Below are 17,573 nucleotides of genomic sequence, written 5' to 3' on the forward strand. Positions count from 1 at the left end.
GTTTTGCTATTGTTAAGCAGTAAGAATCATACAACAGTTGTAAAATCATCCCAGTGGGTCAGTGACAACTCAATTCCATTACCACATTTCAGAATCATTGAAAACAGCCTCATTTAATGACTATACTGCCATAGCTAATGGGCCCCAATCCCCACACACTCCTGCTTTTGACAGTCAGCCAGTCCCTAACCTCTACTATTCTCAAAACCCTCAATAAGATCAGCAGTCTCCTTTATTCAGAAAGACTGTGCCTTACAAGTACACATTTCCACTGTTCAACAGCAAATCCAGCTTTCTGTTTCACATATTCAGTAGTGGCCTCTTCCTTGACAAAAAGGTTACATACAGGGTTACACAGCCAGTAAGAAATGAAGAGGACTGGAATCCACAAAGTCTGACTCCAGAGCCCAATCTCATCATAGCTCATAATACACTCCCTGAGCAAATATCTTAACATTAAGATTATGATGGAGAAACCTTGGTTTTCCCCTCCTCCTCTTGACAATAGTAATGTTGTTAATGAAATACAATATATATTTTATTACTACTCTAAATTATTTTTTTAATGGACACTGTAAATGTCTAAGTCCCTATGAAGTTAGGCAGTATTATTTATTGACTTTTATAACCAAAAGTATCCATATTTCTAACTGGAACAAATTTAAAATATAACTTCTTAAGTGCTAAGCTTTGAAGAGTTTCTAAATAGGAAAAACAGTATGTTTTTACACTAATAAGACAAAATATTTTTCTTAAAAATATATAGCCCTCTATATTGTTTATAAAATATCCTGAGAGGCAATCCTACAAAAATAAATGTTTTGTCATAAATTACATTTATCTATATATTTAACTTGTTAGCCTTTAATATATATCAATACAGAAAATAAATCATGTAAATCATGTACTTTTTTCATAAAAATATATATAACTATGGCAAATAGACAAATAATCCCTCTAAAAATTGAATCTAAAATTGCCATTTGTTATGGGAACTTAGAGTACCAAGTTCTCTCTGTAATGACAATATCCCATACAGTGCTCTCTCTTTGGCTTTCATGCTGAGATTTAATATAAAGCTGAAAAGTTCCTGGCTAGCAGCTTGGCCATTTTAAGAACCATTCATCTGGGCAGTCTATACACGTGGCTCAATAATCTTTTTTTTTTTTTTCTATTACTTTTTTAAATGTCTCAGTAATTTGAGAAACAGGACATGAAGAAAGAAAATCTACTGAGGATGCAAAACTATAAGGGCATATTGTATGAAAGAGGAGAGCTATTAAAGTATGAAAGAGGAGAGCTATTAAATGCAGGCTGACTGAGAGTAAAGTAAAGAATTCATTGTAGAGAAATAGAAAGTAATGAGTTAGAGGACACCAATTTCTGTAGAAAATGAATATGCCCTAAATACTCATAAGCTACAAGACAGTGAACAGAATAAAATGTTTAGTAGAGGATAATACTCGAAACCTTTAGCATACTGCTTTAAAAACTAAACCATTCTGAAATGTTTAATGCCTTAGTGTAAGCCAAAAGATGTCACTTAAAAACCAAGTAATGGACTTTATTTGGAACAAATGGTTGTTCAGGTCACCTTGTTTTTTAAAGAAGTTTTATATTATAGAATATTCAAGTGAAAGCGAGCTGAATAATACAAGACCTTTGACTAGAGGCTTTGATATTCAAGAGGAGTAAGCAAATGAGCAATGGTGTCTTTTAATGGAGAGAAGATTATTAATAAGTTCATAAAAACAGATACACTCCTAAATGAATCATAAAGGTTTAAAAATTAAAGAATTTCGGGTGAAATGTTATGTGGTAATATTTAGGTAAGAAGCATGAAAATAAATTAGGGGAGAAGTTAACACTAAAAATGAGTATTTTTTCCATCATCAGAGTTATCATTCTTTCCTCCCAGAAAAAGCAAGAAATGATTGTCAAAATAGGCTCAAATGAAATAATCACTTTTCTTATTCTGAAAAACAAAAACATAACCAGAAAGTAGATATAGCTAGGCATACAAAATGCCAGTTATTGCATTTATGGGATATAGCAAATTTATTTCTGAAATAAATGAGCTGAAAACCAAATTGTTGTCCTCTAGGTAAAACAGACTTTAGAAAAGCTAAAAGGAGGGACAGTCTTCAAGTATGTATATTATTACTGAAACTTCATTCCCATCATATATGCACCTGGTTGAAGATAATGGCACCAGATAACCTACAGAACAAGGGAAGCCAAGTAAGGAATTAAAATAATCTAATGCAGAGAATGATAGAGATCTATAGAATATATGAAGTGACCAGAGGCTGAAGTTTTTATGGTGGCTAGGATCTTCCCAAGATGTCTGAGCAAACCCAATAAACAGAACCACTTGAAGGAAGATCTAACAGAAACTAATTAAAGGTTAGGTGGCCTATTGTCATGAGTTCTGATCTTTCTTTCTCACATACACTTCTGTGACTGGCTTTGAATGACATTAACAGATCAATCAAATCTTGAAAGAACTGTTAAGACTAAAAGAAAACTACTGTAAATTTGAAAGAAGTGAACCTCACATGAAAAACACAATCACTCTATTCTTTATTCATCTTGAAAGTCAGAAAAAGTAGCAGACACTAAGAGTAGTAGGCACAACTATTTCTATTACCTGTGTTATCCGTCTAGCCCGTCTCCCACTCCTGATTTCATTTCCATTTTGCCCTAGTTTTAGGCAACTAATACATTCCTTATACTCTGAAATGGAATTTAAAAATTAAAGCTTAACTGGTAATTAAGGCTTATCCCTCCCTAGAAATAACACTCTATAAAAGCAAGACTTTGGGGTTTAAGAATTATACGTTGATGTTATACAATGCTAGGAAAAAAATTAGAAATGACTTAATATCCAACAACAATTAAATGAATTACAGAAATTAAGCAAGTCATTAAAATGTGTTTTGAGAAATTGAGTAGTATGGGAAAATACTCAGAATACATTGTTAAATGAAAAAATATAGAAAACTATATTTACACTCTGATGCTTATTTTTTAAATATATGTGACATGAGTGCAGTATTGTGACTACAGCTCACTGCAGCCTCGACTTCCTGGGCTCAGGAGATTCTCCCATCTCAGCCTCCAGAGTAGCTGGGACCACAGGTGCATGCCACCACGCCAGCTAATTTCTGTATTTTTAGTAGAGACAACATTTTGCTCCATGTTGCCCAGGCTGGTCTCAAACTTCTGGACTCAAGCAATCCACCTGCATTGGCCTCCCAAAGTGCTGAGATAACAGGTATGAGCCACTGCACTGCCTATAGCTTTTATACTCATATGTCACGATATTTACCTGATAGGCGAACTTACCTACATTAAATTTTTTAACAGTTTTTTTTTCTCCTAATGTATTTGTATGAGATTGCTTAACTCAAGTATCTACTGATTTGGTACCAGGGACACTGCACAAAATCCTTTTATTCCTTTCTAGAAAGAGCATGTTAGAGGCTGAAAGTCCAAAATAAGGACTGCTCAGTTTGTATGAGCTGTTACTTTTGTGCATGCATTAATTGACACAGTTATAATTTTCCATCCTAATTTCTCTAATAAAGCCTTGAACATTAAAAATCTCTCCTAAAGCTGCCTTTCTATTTCATTCTTTTTTTTTTTTTTTTTTTAAGTCAAAGTCCTTTAGACACTGCAAACAAAAAACTACGAAAAGCAAACAGTTAATAAAGTCACTGGACGTGTCTCTGAAATTGAGTTCTTAAGTAAACTGTTTAGTGGTTAATTTAGATAATGAATCCTCTATTAAAGTACTAAAAAGAAATCTCGTAGTTTTACTCTAGCCAGACTAGGCTATTCACTACTATCTAAATCGTATCCTTCCCTTTATTCATTATTTTGCTTACTTTGTTTCTTGTATCTAAGACGTCTCACTAAAAAAAAGTAAAATAAAATAGTATGCAAAATTTTTATATAAATTTGTCTCCAAAATAACTTTGATCTATAGTATAGGATGGCAAATAAGACAGAACTGAGTATCAACACATGCTTTTTTTTCTCAGCTTTTAGAATGATTCCACACCCATTAGAGAAAGAATATCTATTTTACCCTTATCTACCTGCACAGAGACAGCTGTTAGAGAGCTATTACCTCGTAAGTAAATATTTTAGTTTTCCTAAACTTAAAAATAGTTTTAAGTTTAGATTGTTTATCATAGTGTTTTCCATTTTAAAAGTGTCTTCAGTTGAAATTCAAGACACTGTTTAAATACTATTTTAGCCACTTCTGGGATTATAGTTGTATAATTTAATTTGTTGAGCAAAAACGTGTGCTAGATGCAACAAAGGACACCAAGATTAAAGATTCTAAAAAGAACTGTTGTCTTACAAACCTTGAGAAAAGAAATAATGCCAATCCTTCACAAACTTTATGATAACCAAAAAAACCTATAAAACAACAGTCCTTATAAATATAGACACAAACATCTTCAACAAAATATTAGCAAACTAAATCCAGCAACATATAGAAAGGCTTAGATACCATGACCAAATGGGATTTATCTCATTAATGCAAGTTTGATTTACTATCTGAAAATGTAATGTACTGTGTTAATAGAATAAAGCACAATAGATCCAGGAAAAAGGCATTTGACAAAATCTGGCTCTCATTCACGATAAAAAGAAAAACTCTCAACAAACTACAAATTGAAGGGGACTTTCTCAACCTGATTAAAAAAAAAATCTCTGAAAAACCCACAGTTAACATACTTAATGGTGAAAGACTGAATGCTTTCCCCTGAAAATCAGGAATAAGGCAAGGATATCTGTTGTCACCACTTCAATTCAGCATTGTACTACAGGTACTAGCTGGTGTTACCAGGCAAGAAAATAATTAAGAGGCATTCATACTGACAAAAAGAACAAGAAATCTCTGGGACGTACTTGGGTTCTTTTCTATAGGTTTGGGGGTCATAACACTCTTCACTACCAAATAATTTTTATTCCTGGATTTTATTCTTATGGTAATTAGAGTTAAGTGAGTGTTTTAAAGACAAAACTGACTTTTCTTCTAATATTTGGAATACACTGGTAACAAAACTTCTACCAGGCTTTTATAATATACAATAGAGTAATAAATCTTGACTAAGTTTAATATATGCAAAAATAGAAAAATTCATTGTATTTTATTTGGGGATAATGAAATAAAATCAGAACATCTGCTGCCATGTTAAATATCTTTCTAATGAAATCCAGCACTTGAATGAATCAATTCATTAGCAACAAGCCTGGTTTATTATCTCATTAATACAGATGGTTAATATCAATAAGGGAAGAAAAAGAGATCTTCAAAACGTACAAAAACAATTGCAAAGTGACATGGGCATCGGGGAGAATAGCATTTGCAGCAAAGTACTAATAATTTAGCTTTTCAAAGATTAAAACCAAAATCAGTTTGCTAACATGGAAAGATGGACATTTATAAGGAAATGTATGTACATATTTTTAATGCCACAAAGGCAAATGGTAGCATGAGAGTACATAGGTAGACAAAAATGTTCATTTGTACCACAAAAACAATTCTTTCAGTGCCAAAATAATAAAGCATGGTAACACAAGTTAGAAATTTATATATAATGGCCGGGTGCGGTGGCTCAAGCCTGTAATCCCAGCACTTTGGGAGGCTAAGGTGGGTGGCTCACGAGGTCGAGAGATTGAGACCATCCTGGTCAACATGGTGAAACCCCGTCTCTACTAAAAATACAAAAAATTAGCTGGGCATGGTGGCGCGTGCCTGTAATCCCAGCTACTCAGGAGGCTGAGGCAGAATTGCCTGAACCCAGGAGGCGGAGGTTGCGGTGAGCCGAGATCGCGCCATTGCACTCCAGCCTGGGCAACAAGAGCGAAACTCCGTCTCAAAAAAAAAAAAAAAAGAAAGAAATTTATATATAAATGCTAAATAGGAAATTTTCCCCATAGATGGATTATTTTAAACTTCCTGTTTGCTGGTTTGCCCATCTTGACAAACAGCGATCACCTAACAAAAAAATAAATTTTAATTACTTAAAATTATCAGTATTGGCCGGGCGCGGTGGCTCAAGCCTGTAATCCCAGCACTTTGGGAGGCCGAGGCGGGTGGATCACGAAGTCAAGAGATCAAGACCGTCCTGGTCAACATGGTGAAACCCCGTCTCTAATAAAAAATACAAAAAATTAGCTGGGCATGGTGGTGCGTGCCTGTATTCCCAGCTACTCAGGAGGCTGAGGCAGGAGAATTGCCTGAACCCAGGAGGCAGAGGTTGCGGTGAGCCGAGATCGCGCCATTGCACTCCAGCCTGGGTAACAAGAGCGAAACTCTGTCTCAAAAAAAAAAAAAAAAATTATTAGTATTAATACATAGGAAAAAATGATTAAACATTTCATTTAGTCAAAGGCCACTTATTCGGAGAACTTAATTTCGTAATAGTAGTACAATGCTAGAAACAAAGGTGCCAGATAGAATACAGCATGCCTAATTAAATTTAAATTTTAAATAACCAAAGAATACTTTTTTTTTGCATAAGTACATCTAAATACTGTATGGCTTTGCATAGTACAAGTATATCCTTTACTATGTACTATAGTACAAGTAGTTAAGAGATATACAAAGTGTGTACTAAAAAGAAAAGAAGTGTTGTTTATTTGAAATTCAAATATAACTTGACATCATCCCTTATTATCATTTGCTTAATCTAGTAATCCTAACTAGGAATAAAGCAAAAAAAAAAAGGCTTCTGTGTATTCAAATTAGATGCTGAAATTCATGCACTTACTTCACAGAGGCTCACTCTCTCAGAACCTACAAACTGGCAACTCTCATGCCAAATTTACTTCACTGATATATTTTATTTGCTATGCAAAGTCTTCTAATTTCAGTTAGTTACCATCATTAAAATGAAAAGAGTAGACATAAAAAATCAATTTCATATTCTGGCTTAAAAAATTTGCCAGCACGGGCAACATAGCAAGACTCTATCTCTACAAAGAAGAAAAATGTTAGACAAGCCTGGTGGTGTGTACTGGAGTCCTAGCTAATTGGAAGGCTAAGGCAGGAATATCGCTTGAGCCTAGGAGTTCTAGGTTGCTGTGAGTTTAGACTAGGCCACTGCACTCCAGCCTCGGCAACAGAGCAAGACACTGACTCTAAAAAAATAAAGTAAAATAAAATAATATACATTAAAATTAAAAAATTTGGTTGGAAATTGTGGTAACACTGAGGGTGATTTTCCACTTGTCAACAATTGGATCTAAATGGCTGCTTCCTTAGAGAGGTTATGTTCTTGTTTGCCATGACCCTTGCTACTGCCAATTAACTCTAACATAAAGCTGAAGGCAGTATTAATTTTAAAGTGGTCATGATTAAATAAAGTCAAACAGCAACAGATATTACTAATACCTAAAATCTACTAATGAAGTCTAATACCTGTTGTTTTCAGATATCATCTAATCTTATTTTGTATTCCACTTCCTTCATTTTTGTTACCTGGCAGGTCCCTTGCAGACTCTGAGTTCATGGCCTGACTTCTGCTATAAACATTCATTTTATACCCAGTTCTCTCTACCACCCATTAAGATATGGAGAGAAGTTGAAATACTGCTAAAGTCTATTTCTCCTGCCAGTTTTTAAGTCTGATGAAGGCAGGAAGCCTGTCTGTTTTGCTTATTCTTCTTGTTCTACCACCTAGTGCAGTGCCCTGCACAAAGCAAATCCTAGATAAATATTTGTTTGATTGTCACCAGGCAAGGAGAAACAAGAATAACTACGGAAACAAAAACCAAAAATACAGAGCAATTTAGAAATATCTAGTGTGGCATCAGCAAGTAATATTGTATTGATTATATTGATGGTCATCAATACACAATGTTTGTAGTCAGTGAAGTATGTAATCCCTTTGAAAAATAATTTCTTAAGCATAATAATCTTCAGAACTCTGGTAAACTCCTTATACAAAACTTCGTATTGTTTTCTGAGATGTTCCAAATAAACTAAAGGTCATTATAATCCATTCCCCATGGAATAAACCTAGAATTGTTTTTTATTTCCCAATTCTAGCCACATTTCCCCAGTATTCTGAATTTTGGATAGGTATGAAACTTCGAAGAGAAGTAAGAAAAAACAGATTTTCTATATGGTCTATTTCTAACAATTCTGAACAAAAATTGTGATACTAAACCTCTCAAACATGCACAGAAGCCTAGGCGCGGTGGCTCACACTTGTAATCGCCGCACTTTGGGAGGCCAAGGCGGGTGCATCACCTGAGGTCAGGAATTTGAAACCAGCCTGGCCAACATGGCAATACCCCGTCTCTACTAAAAATACAAAAATTAGCCAGGCATGGTGGCACGTGCCTGTAATCCCAGCTAGTAGGGGGTGCTGAGGCAGGAAGATCGCTTGAACTTGGGAGGTGGAGTTTGCAGTGAGCCGAAAACGTGTTACTGCACTCCAGCCTGGGCAACAGAGTGAGAGTCAATCTCAAAAAACAAAACAAAAACAACATGCACAGAAACATTCTATCCCATCCCCCAGCTTAAAACCTTATCAGTGTGGCTGGCGCAGAGGCTTATGCCTGTAATCTTAGCACTTTGGGAGGCGGAGGTGGGCATATTACCTGACGTCAGGAGTTTGAGACCAGCCTGGCCAATATGGCGAAACCCCATCTCTACTAAAAATACAAAAGTTAGCCAAGCATGGTGGTGCACTTCTGTAATCCCAGCTACTCGGGAGGTTGAGGCAAGAGAATCACTTGAACCTGGGAGGTAGACATTGCAGTGATCCAAGATGGTGCCACTGTACTTTAGCCTGGGTGACAGAGTAAGACTGTCTCAAAAAAAAACCCCAAACCAAAAACCAACCACCAACCAACCAAACAAACACAATTAATGGCCTTCGTTGGAAATGTTCTCTTTCTCTTTTTTTTCTTTCTCAGCAAATTAACATAGGGTGGAGATGTTCTTAAATGGCTAACATACCCTTCGTCAAGAGTATATAGTTTTCCTCTTTTTAGGTCCCTGGCAGGTGGTAACTTTGAAGGACTTTTTTATTTCTATGTATAAGACATTCAGGAGATAAATTTGGGACACAGAAACAGCTGAATTTCAAAATTACTGATAGTTGAAATAAAAGGACTAAATATTTCAAATCAAAATTATTTAGGAGAATCCATGATTTATGTTTGCCATGCCTATTATATGTAGAAATCTGTTATACAATCATTCAAAAAATATTTATTGAAAACCTATAATATGCTAAGCACCAAGCTAGGGGAGAAGACTAGAGAGATAAGACATAGATTTTAGTCTCAAAGAATGGGTAGCAACAAAAGCAATTATGATAAATGGTATTTGTTATATATCAAGGTATTCACAAGGTCTAGGGAAAATCCAGGGTGAGGAGAGACCTAAATCTGCCAATCAAAGTGTAACAAGTCAATTATTTGAATCAAGTCTAAGAGGCAAGCACAAGTACAAGAGGCAAGGAGCAAGTCGAGTGTGGAAGAGCAGGGCACTTCAAGGGGCATATGGAAGGAAGGCAGGGACGGCATAGTCACAAAACCGAATGTTATTAGTATTCAGTGATCTGACTCCAGTAAGGAAGCAATTTCAACAGTCCAGGCGAGATACAGTGAGGGTCTGAATTAGGGCAGTGATCCTCAAGAGGAAGGGGCAAATGTCAGGTGCTTATTATAGCAGGATTAAGTGGGTAATGGGAATTACTCTGTTTCTACTGATTCCTTGGACTAACTGACATTTGGATTACTGATCAATGGATTCTTGCTTATCTTGATTTCTAAACCCTATGTAGCTCTTTGTATTATAGCCTGACAGGTGGGGTTTCAGGTCTAGCCAGACCACCAACAATGTAACTTCTTTAGGCGCTATTCCCACATCCTAGCATAGAGGTGGTTCAGCTTTTGTGATGAATGGAAATTTTTAATATTTATCTTTAAGACTGTCTCTGAGACTCAAATTTCTGCCTGGATTTTCAACTTCTGGATCCTACCTGCCTCTTAAAACTTTATGTGATAAAGTCATTTTTTTAACTGTATGCTTTTGATGTTTTTAAGAAAAAAAAAAAAAAAAGAATTATTAACCTCAAACAGAAAAAGCACTATTTAAAAGGCTTCTTTCAAAAAGGTGAATACTTGTCAGCATCCACATAATTGAAATATGTTAGCTTTCCATTTAAGAAACAAAAATAGAAAAAAAATACATGCTTTTATAGTTGGAGTCATTACCGACTACTATAACATTTACTATAGAGTAAATGGCAATCACTTGCTGTTTTTTTTTGTTGTTTGTTTTTTTGAGACAAGATGTATCTCTGTCACCCAGGCTGGAGTATAGTGGTAAGATCTCAGCTCTTTGAAGCCTCAAACTCCCCTAGGCTCAAGTAATCCCCCCACCTCAGTCTTTAGAGTAGTTAGGACTACAAGCCCATGCCACCACACCCAGCTAATTTTTAAACATTTTTTGTACAGGCAACATCTCACTATGTTGTCCAGGCTGCTCTTGAACTCCTGGACTGAAGCAATTCTCCCTCCTTGGCCTCCCAAAGTACTGTGATTACAGCCATAAGCCACCACACCTGACCTTAACTTGGCTTTCTCTTACACTTGTTAATAACAAATAAACAAGGATTAGGAAATATTTCTTTTCATTGGCAAATCTGACACTCTGTAATGCCATATTTCAACACAAATTGTTATTCAGTTAATATTTCATAACATAAACAAAAAACAAACAGCACATTAATTTCCAATCATGTGAGCACAACCCCAGACACACACACAACCTGGATGTGATGTGGTTGCCTACTACAGTACTGCCTATCCTGTACACCAGTGGTTCCTGAATGGTATCATGCATTCGAATCACCTGGAGGACTTGTTTAAACAGAGCATTGGGCTCCATTCCCAGAGTTGCTGACATGGTAGGTTTGGGGTATGGCATGTGAATTAGCATCTCTAACAAGTTCCCAGGTGATGCTGATGCTGCTGAGGAAACATATTTTGAGAACCATGGCTGTATGCCCACATGCAATATGAATGTGGGAAAGGAGATGGTGTCTCAAATGTGGTTTATTGCTTCCTAAAAAGCTTCTCTAAGTTAGAGATTCAGACAGTTTAGAAAGTTAAGTCTTGATCATGGGAGAGATTCCAAAATACTGATTTCTTTTAAGGAAAGAAAATAGTGTTTCGTGGCTATTTTAACAGAGATGCTCTGTGGGAGAGCTTAAGATGTTGCAGTTTCATTAGCATTATCCAGTGTTGCTATGGGGACAAACTAGAGAGGAGTCATCAGTACGCAAGTGAATGAAAAGAGGGGAACTGGAGAACAATAATAATGATGATAAAAGAACTTTAGCATTTCTGAGAAAATAAAGTCACATTGCACATTTTCTGGTACTTCTAAAAATTAAGATATAAATTCTCATTTAATAACAAGATATGATCACATATATATCTCTCCATCTTTAGACGATGCATAATCTCCATGCAGTTCAGGGAAGAAAACAAAAACAACATCTTTTTGAAAGGATGAGAAGGAAAAGTGGCAGAAATCACATTGCGGGATTTTATTAAGTACAATAAGGCATGATGGCCCTGAGGCTGGGGGCTACATGGAAAGGATGAGCTATTTGCCCAACTGGATAGGGGGGACAGAGGGCTCAAGTAAGTAAAAAATTACAGTTCAGGAGATGGGGAAGGGAGAAAGATAGGTGGATGGTCTGCTCTCAGTTTTCCAGATAATGAAATTAAGAAGAGTCGGGGGAGGTGGGTGGGGAAAGATAACATGAGAGGTCGATTTAAATGGGATGGGGAACAAGTATCATTAGAAATTGCTTTCAGTGACATGTGGTTGTATGCATCAGTTTACTTATGGTTTGGAATGATATTTATATTAGAATTTTAAACTCAATTTTAGCAAATGAAAATGCTATCTCCATGGAAGTTTCTCTACATTTTCCATTTCAACTTTCAGCTCTTTGATTTTAGAAGAAAATCTAACAGCAAAATTCTTAAATTATTATATTTACACAACAGAGGACCAAGATTTACTATACCTGATATTTGATGTTGAATGACTAGCAATACAATCTTCCAAATAACTCCCTTTTGAAGCCTTTTCCATTACAACCTCATCTTTGAAGATGTCAAAATCCTATTTACCTTTTTTCCTGAGCATTCCTTGATAAACATACCTGCTTATCAAATCCATTCACAAGATACCACTTATTAAACCATATTGTGATTTGCCTGTTTACAGGACTGCTTCCTCTGACTTTCTCAAGGACAAAAGCTATGTTTTATTCATCGTTCTATCCCCAGTAGGTGGCCCAGTTCCTAAGACACTACATCTAGCTTCTTAGGAAAAACTCTTTTGTTTCTTTGTTTATTTACTCATTCGACATACAAAGCCTGAAATGCTGAGTATCTTGTGTCTTTTACCGGATCTTATGGTCAGGATTTTCACCATATGTTGTCACTGCACTTCATTACAAAGGTCTACTCACTCTTTCATCTGAGGAGTGTACTTCATTACTACTTTTCAGATAAGGAAACAGAAGCAGGGAGCTATCAAATGTTTAGTTTCAGGTCCAGGGGTATCACTGGTAAAAAAACATTGTAGGTCCCCAGATTCCAGGTTTGTTGATTCTACCCAACAGAATTCCTTCTCAGGAATTGGGCAAAGTTATTTTTATCCTAGAGACATTATGGGCATATATGTATAAAGTACCTGTTAGCCAGAAAAAAGTTGTATTTGTTTGTTTCAAGTTTTTCTTCTCTCTCAGTGATTCAAGAAAACCATAGCTCTACCCCTGTACTGGACACAGGAAAAATATTATGCTATCCTGCTCCATTCATTCACTCTTTGAAATAAATGCTTAAAGAACAAAGGGGCTCTGTGGTGACAAAGGCACTTTATTCTCGGTTCAGTATTCCACTCAGCAGCCTTGTCTTTCTACTTCCTAATTCCAATAAGCTACCCTCTTGCATCTCAAATGTAGTTGTGATCCAAAGGAAATAACTAAATCAATGGAACTCTCATTAATTGTATACTAATTAAATAATATAGTAAGAAAAACATAAATAATGGGGCTTTGCTATACATGCAGTTCAATAAAACGTACCAGTTCATATATTGTGCATCAATGTAAAAAATTTAGTCCAAAAAGCAAAAATGGGATTGAGAAGTTATGTCCCAAGCCTGGGGCAGTCTCACAAAAAACTGATAACTGAAATGGCATTCTTCAAAAATCTATCTTCCTTACTTGCTGCTGATCCATGAAATAATATCTTTATTAATCCATTCATTTGTGTTATATACCACCCTCTCTTATAAGCTGTCTTTTAAAATGAGAGCTATTACTGAGAGGCAGTGCTTGTGTCACTTAAAATCTCAGTAAGAATTTTATAGATCATCTACAAAATGAAATTTAAAAATGAACCCACCAACGAAATGCATCCCCTTTGCTCAGCACTGCACTTTAATACAAAGATCTAATCACTCTTTCATCTGAGGAATTTGATACCTCATTACTACTTTTCAGATAAGGACACAGAAGAAGGGAGCTATCAAATATTTAGTATCAGGTCCAAGGGTATCACTAGTAAAGAACACTGCAGATCCCCAGATTCTAGGTTTGTTGATTCTACCTAGAATCCTTCCCCACTGGGGAAAAGAAAGGTAACTAATTTCAAGGTGCTTCCAGTGTAATTTATGAGACAAAACATATATATGTAAAACAAAAATGCAAGTAACAGTATTTCATTGACTGAATGACAAATGAGTTGGTATTATAATTAGAGAGCAACATTTCTTAAACACTTTCTAAAGTTATGGGACTTTCTTCCAAATTATCTCACACAAAATCTCATTATATAAAACCTATACGAGCAGACTTTTTGGTTAAAGAGGGTACAGGGAGGCTTAAGTGTGCCATCTGTTCCAATTGTCCTTCATCCCCAATGAGGCTCCTTGGATCTGAGGCATCTCTGGGATTAGAGTTAAAAATCATTAAATTTAGCACATAAACATGCAGCAAACTGAGAGAAGAAAAATTCACTGTGGGTATGGCAAGTAGAGGAAAGCTCCAAGTGTAGATTCTTCCTCAAGTTGGTTTTTAAAGGCTAGGCAGGATTTACATGATTGGAAGAGAGGAAGAAACAAGAAATGCAAACAAAAAGACCTGATCAATATGAAGGTTAGTGAGAAATAAAGGTAGGTGGAAATCAGAAGCTAGAAAAGTAGGCATACAAGTTGATTATTTGTTGAAAAGGAAAATAGAAGGCATTAGGTTTTTAAACTTGGGAACGATATGATTACCGCTGACTTGAAGAAAGGAAGCTGGTAGAAGATGCAGATAATTTGGATACAAATTGATGTTTATTGTTGAGAGGGGCACTCTTTTTGCAGCTCACATCAGCATTCTTAGCAACACTTCCACCACTTGGGAGGGCTAGGGAGGAAGGTTTTCTATCTTTGTTCACCTCTCCCCACAGGAGAAGCAGAGGTGAAAAAATAAAACATTATCAGGGTAGGGTGCCCGAAAACCACTACTCTCAACCCTGTCTCTTGTTTCCTTCTCTTTGACCAGTTGTGCTTGAACACATTATCCGGGTCCCTCTTTTTCAGGAGTCTCTCCCACTTTCTACTATCAACTAAGTTTGCAAACCTATCCTTATAGAGCTACGTGGTTTATGCATTTACTAAGCAGACCTCTCTTCCAATCCCCAAGGCATGAAAGGGATCAGATGCCTCATTTGACACAGTACAAAGTCACATCTACTAACATAGTTTAAGAGGGAACCCCTAATTTTGGGTATTAAAGCAACTATTTTATTACTCATTTTGTTCATTGGACCTATGTATTTATTGGTTAAAACACAAAGAGGAAAAGATCAGTAATGAAGTGCCCTCTTGCCTCAGCCCATCCTAGCAACATAAAATTACTTTAGACAGAAAACTGTGGAGACCCCAAGACTTTAGCTGGAAGGACACAAAGCAGCTCAGAACCATTGGACCTTTGGTCTGTGAATGTTGGGATGACAGTTTTTGGACCACACCTAGTGTTAACCATGAATGAGAAAAGAAGGCAAAATTCAGTCCAGGCAGGGAGAATTTGGAGTTAACAGTACAGGCTGGAGAACACACAAAAGAATTGACAGGATAGAAGTGACAGGCAGAACCAAAAGCACAGATAACTTGGTAAGAAAAGATATGTCAATCCAGATTGTGTTTTACAAGGCAAATTTCTTCCATGAAGAGAAGTCCCTAGAGAGAAGAAGTAAGAAGGTGTCCCATGTACAAGATGGAAAAGAAGAGCTAAGAATTCAGGGAACTTTAGTCACCAAAAATGATGACCATCATTTTTTAATGCATAGTTAAATGAACCAAGATACATGAGACTAAACCTAAAATAATCAGACTAGGAAACAGAATTTATGGAATGATCCCACTTAAAATATGTTTATATACACATATAAACATATCATATATTTTAACATATATATGCACAGAAAAGTCTGGGATACTGAAAGATTAATAGTGATTGTCTCTGGGTGGTAGATTTATACAGTAATTTTCTTCCCTTTTCCTTTATACTTTTTGGTGTTATGTAATTCCATTTATTGATGTGTTATTGGAAATATATTATTAAAATTGGAAAAAAGCTCTATTTTTAAAATCTCTCCTAGTTTAGTTATTTTACGATTCTGTTTTTTCTTGCTGTTTTAGCATTTGTTCATTCTTCTGACCCTTAATTGAGTTTCCTAAGATTTTAATGCTCGCTTTTCTCCACATGGGAAAAAACAACAACCACCACCAAATATAAGACCTGCTCCCCTCAACCCTCACCCCTTACTCAGAGCCACATCCACTCTCCTAGATGAGCCAGTCTCTATCTGCAGTCATGATCAACAGGCGTATCCTGAGACTACCTGCATGTACTGCAGTCATCTTGGAAATACATTAAATTTTCTTATTTTTCTGACAACCAGCAACACAGATTCTTGACTCATACTTTTCGTAAAAGATAAATCATTACCCAGCTCTCCAAGGTGGAAATAAAACTTCTACATCATTTACCTTCTTCTTTATTTGTCCACTGACACCTATTGAGTACCCAAAAAGTATAAGGCCTTATTTCAGGCTTTTAAAACCAAGGTCTCATAAAGTCTTTATTTTCTGAGATGGAGTTTTGCTCCTGCTGCCTAAGCTGGAGTGCAATGGCGTAGTCTTGGCTCACTGTGACCCCAGGGTCTCATGAAGTCTTTATTTTTTGAGACGGAGTTTTGCTCCTGTTGCCTAAGCTGGAGTGCAGTGACGTGGTCTTGGCTCACTGTGACCTCTGCCTCCTGGGTTCAAGCGACTCTCCTGCCTCAGCCTCCCAAGTAGCTGGGATTACAGGTACCCACCACCGTGCCCAGCTAATTTTTGCATTTTTAGTAGAGACAGAGTTTCACCAAGTTGGCCAGGTTGGTCTTGAACTCCTGACCTCAGGTAATCTGCCCACCTCAGCCTCTCAAAGTGCTAGGATTACAGGCATGAGCCACTGTGCCTGGACTCATAAAGTCTTATTATGTTACAGTCTCAAAGAATCTCTAATGCTAAATTTTAATAAATGAAAAAACATTCAGTCATATAACATGATAGGTGCTCAGTGATTCAACATGTATCTCTTGGATTTGTCTGTCTTCTATTTCCAACTTCACATCTTCATTTCCTCATACTGAGGAAGGAGACTTAGGCATCTAGGATCACATCCCCCTTGACTTCCACACTGCATTTCAATAGAAGAAAAGGCTGGTCAACTGGTGCCTCCTAAATCACCTTTCTATAAGATAGCAGGCGTGGTAGAGGGGCACCTCTCCAGAAGATACTGTTTTTACTTAAACAAGATCAAACCCCCACCCCACTCCTCCATCCAGAGACTGAATTACAACCTTTCACATGTAATTCCTACAACTGTAAACCCAAGACCCTTTCACATGTAATTCCTAAAACTGTAAACCCAAGACCCTTTCATATGTGATTTCTAAAGCTTTAAACCCAAGACCCTTTCATTTGTAACTTCTAAGGCTATAAACCTAAGATCCTTTCATGTGTAATATCTAGAGTATAAGCCTATATACAGGCAGAGCTTCTCCTTGTTAGGGGAGCTTGGCCATTTCGACAAACCATAAAGCCTTGTTCCTGGGCCGTAATAATAAAACCCCTTCCTTTTCTAGTTCGGTGTCCGAGAGGTCTGTTTCTCATGGCCCCTCCTGCTTCAATACCAATATTATTTTCAAAACATTCTAGCTTATTATTGATTGCTGAGAATTCCAGCACTCAGCTTGAATTCATCCTGCCTTTATGTCACTCTCAGACTAATCTTCCGAATACAATTTGCTCATGTCAATCTGCTATCTCAAAATTTTATAGTTGTACCATATTCCAACATGTTTGAACTTTGCTGCACCTATTTGAATCTGACTCTACTCTAGCTAATATTGACCTAAAGAAAGAAACTGAGACAAAATTAATATAAGTAGAGAGCTCATTTGTG

At 36.5% G+C, this 17,573-nt stretch overlaps 1 protein-coding gene and 1 pseudogene across 3 annotated transcripts in view; both read right to left on the reverse strand.

Annotated features, from left to right (window-relative positions):
* ZNF277 (zinc finger protein 277) overlaps positions 1 to 17,573 on the reverse strand; it is a 138,227-nt gene that overhangs the window by 82,924 nt on the left and 37,730 nt on the right. The gene's annotated exons all lie outside the window — the stretch shown is intronic.
* The window catches only part of LOC141580060 (importin subunit alpha-1 pseudogene), a 53,404-nt pseudogene that overhangs the window by 25,167 nt on the left and 10,664 nt on the right, over positions 1 to 17,573 (reverse strand).

This window comes from Saimiri boliviensis, chromosome 10, assembly GCF_048565385.1.
Source record: "Saimiri boliviensis isolate mSaiBol1 chromosome 10, mSaiBol1.pri, whole genome shotgun sequence".
Lineage (NCBI taxonomy): Eukaryota > Metazoa > Chordata > Mammalia > Primates > Cebidae > Saimiri > Saimiri boliviensis.